Source organism: Centrocercus urophasianus, unplaced genomic scaffold, assembly GCF_019232065.1.
Source record: "Centrocercus urophasianus isolate 14NV4802_14NV808 unplaced genomic scaffold, USGS_Curo_1.0 seq_17, whole genome shotgun sequence".
Lineage (NCBI taxonomy): Eukaryota > Metazoa > Chordata > Aves > Galliformes > Phasianidae > Centrocercus > Centrocercus urophasianus.
Genome location: NW_024884722.1, coordinates 18,416,636 through 18,420,079, shown reverse-complemented (window position 1 = coordinate 18,420,079; position 3,444 = coordinate 18,416,636). Strand labels below are relative to the sequence as shown.

Below are 3,444 nucleotides of genomic sequence, written 5' to 3'. Positions count from 1 at the left end.
ACCTGCTTTATCGAGACACATTTGTCTTCCTTTCTTTGCTTCCTCATTCTTCTGTAAGCCCCAAGACCTGGTGCGTGCCCATCTGGAGTGAGAAGGACTCACTGACCTGGAATTGGTTTGCTTTGAGATCAGCAGGACGAGCCATGCTCTCCAAGTGCTGAAGCCTTCTATAGGGCTGCATCCTTAATAGGAAGCCACCTTCTTGAAATGTTATCCATGAGATAACAATGATCAGTTGGTGCCACAGTAGTACTTGTTGTACTGCAGGGTCTCAGAGCATACGTGCAGTCATGCAGAGTTGTGAGGACAAATGCAGTCGTGTAACTGTCAGAAGTTACTGTACAGAAGCACTGTAGCAGTATCAGAAGATACTGATAAGCTATTCTTAAGAAATAGAGCTCGTGCTGACCTGCAAGGTGGAATTTGCTTAAGAGTTTGCATGAGGAATACGTGACAGTTTTAGTGAGCGAGCAGAGAATTCTATATTTGGTATAAATCAGAAAAGGAATTTTAGGAGGACTGTCTTCATGTTTGCACTGCAGCTTACACCTTTGCTTGCCCTGAGCTATAAAAAATTCCACAAGGACGTTGCTTTACTACTTGTTTGATAGAAGTGGTGTCTTGGTACTCAGCAACCCAGAAGCTGAATTGTTTTCCAGTATTCATTTTATCCTGTCAGTGCTTCCCATATGGTCTAGTGGTTAGGATTCCTGGTTTTCACCCAGGCGGCCCGGGTTCGACTCCCGGTATGGGAAAGGTTTCCCTTTTCAAGGGGGAAGGGGTTTTAAACTGAAGGAGGGGAGATGTAGGTTAGATGTTGGGGGGAAATTCCTTACGCGGAGAGGTGAGCTCAGGAGCTGGGGGTGCATGAGACCCTGCACTGCCTGATCTGCTGGGTGGGCAGCCCTGCAGGGGGTTCGGAACTGAGGGGGTCTTTAAGGGACCTTCCAGCCCATCCGTTCTGTGTTACTGAGGTTTATCTGGGGGGAGGCCTCCTTGTGCATCAGGAGCTTGCAGGTACAGAACTCAGTCCCAGCGAGTGTGACTGCTGGACAAATAACCTCTTTCTGACTTCACTAACATCATCAGGAAACGGCCCCACCACCTTCAGTGCTGCGAGCCTCACTTACCACTGTTTATTATTTGCATTGCCAGAATGCCAGGGATGCGCATTACCTATGAAGGCATCTGTTACCTATGAAGGCATCGCTGTGCTGGGCAACGTAGGAATGCAGAACAAACAAAAGGTGATTTCTTGCTTCAAGGCTCTAGCAGTCTGAGGCAGAAGATTATGACCTGATCAGATGATTATGGCTGGCACCAGAGAAGCCAATGCATTTTCTACTGATTGAGCTCAGTAAAAGGAAAAAGCGCAGGCTGAAGCACTGTTCCACTTGACTTAATTGGAGAGAGGAAAGAGTTAAAGAACGTAACCGCATGGAAAAAAAAAAAAGCTAAACTCCTCTTCAAATAGTCCCAAGTGTTTGAGGAGGAAGGAGGAGAAGAAAAAGCAAGAAGAATCTGAAGCTCAGATTGCCTTGTTTTGCAGTCATTTTTCCAGGATGTACTGGAGATATTTTATGCAATAGCACATTGTTTGGGAATGAATGTTTGTTCACTGAGATATGACTCTCCCATGACAGAGCAGTGAAATATAGGATATTTTGCTTGTTGGCAGCAGATTTCTGGCTGTCTAAGTTTTTATTAGTGCAGGTTTCTCTGTATGAGCATAGCTATTTATCTAGCAAGCAGGGCCAACAGATAGAAAGTTGAAGAGGGAGCCAGCTCAGACCTAGGCTCTGTCGGTAGATAAAAACCCTTCGGGGAAAATTTCTCCAGAATTGGGCCATGTGCCTGAATTGGGGGAAATGCTGTTACATTTTTAGGTGCTTCAATACCATGTATTTCTACAGTTCTTATGTAAGGCAGCTGTGGATGTGTTGCCAGCTGCCAGGGTGGGGTTGCAGATCTTATAACTCATGAGCTGGAAGATGAACTTTTCAGCAGAGGCTGCAGCAGGCTGCTGATTTTCCATGTGTTGCCCAGCCAGCACCAGAGGAGGTTAGGCAGTTACCCCAGGGGGCTGCAAATTACACCGACATGTGGACTGCTACTGTAATCTCATTGCATGGTGAAGGTGAATGTGTAAGAAGAATACAAACATCCTGCATCTGTGGATCAAGAACTTGTTTGTGATTGTTGTGACTAGACCACGCAGTGGAATGTACTCTGATGGTGAGAGTTTGGCTTGCGATTAAGCTGGATCAGATCTGTGGGACCTGATCTTTAATTCATAATACGTGTATCTCTCTGAAGGTAGTGCCTTCTATTTATTTCCACGGAAATGACAACAGCTACAAAGGGCACAGTAATGCTACTTGATAGAGCAAATTCTCAACTATGAAACACCATTTTTCAGCATAATTGCCACCATTAGCCATGCATTTTTGCCAATGATGAGCAAGACCCGCATGCAGTGCTTGTGAGCATCTGCACCAGTGGAGGTGACCCACTGTTGCTATTCTGAAATGCACCGCTCGCTGCCTCACTGTGCTCACATCCCCTGTTTGGTCTCCATAAACATTCAGCAAGCACTGATGAATGTCAATGGGTGCCATTTCTTTCTGCTTGGAGGAATTCAGTGACACACCTTTGCTTCAGATGCCGTTTTGTCAGACTGCCCTTCTGCTGCCATCTATCACACAGCAACAAAATGGGATGGAATATTGGTGGGAAGGTTCAGCCTCTGCTGCCATCCCCCAACAACTCCCTCCAGCATCCTGCACCAACATAATAAAAAAGGAGGTGTTACTATTGGAACAGCCCTCATACTTAGCACATCTGGCTAATGCTGTTGGAAGTAAGGAGACTCTTTACAAGACAGGGAAGCAAATGGGACCAAGTTTTTTGAATATGCCATCCTGAAGAACTTTTCAAGTAGACATTTCATGGTGAACATCAAAAACAACCTACAGGCATTTATAAGGAGCTCTGCTCATTCATAAAGGACATCCTGGGAGGAGGCGTAAGGGTGTTGATACAGAGATGCACCAATTAGTGAAGGGTGTAGGAGGAGAGGCTGATAAGAGGTGGAGCTCTTTGCCCAGAATGGAAAATATTGAAGTCCAGCCAGCTGTGGATGTTCTTGAGAGGGAAGACAAGCAGCTCCATTTTGCTGCGTAAAAGAAAAGCAGTGGGCACTTACTACAAGAGAGATCTGTGCTGGCAGGTAGCCTGGGGAGGGCAGCTATGCAGTCACAGGGCAGCAGAGCATGGCAAGGTTTCCAGGCCAGGGAAGAAATGGCTATAAAGCTTAGTAGTTCTGTGGGCTGCTTAGTTGTAACTGTGCCTCAGGTCATCTAAAGGCCCTGCCTTATGCTGTTTTCTTTGCTCCTGTTGCAGTTTGGTAAGAGCTGAATATAATTTGCACAGCAGAGGGATTGA

The 3,444-nt window shown here is 46.0% G+C and overlaps 1 non-coding gene across 1 annotated transcript; it reads left to right on the top strand.

Annotated features, from left to right (window-relative positions):
* Positions 1–683: 683 nt before the first annotated feature.
* Positions 684–755, top strand: TRNAE-UUC. Its single transcript has one exon. It is a non-coding gene; the product is annotated as a tRNA-Glu (tRNA).
* Positions 756–3,444: the final 2,689 nt, after the last annotated feature.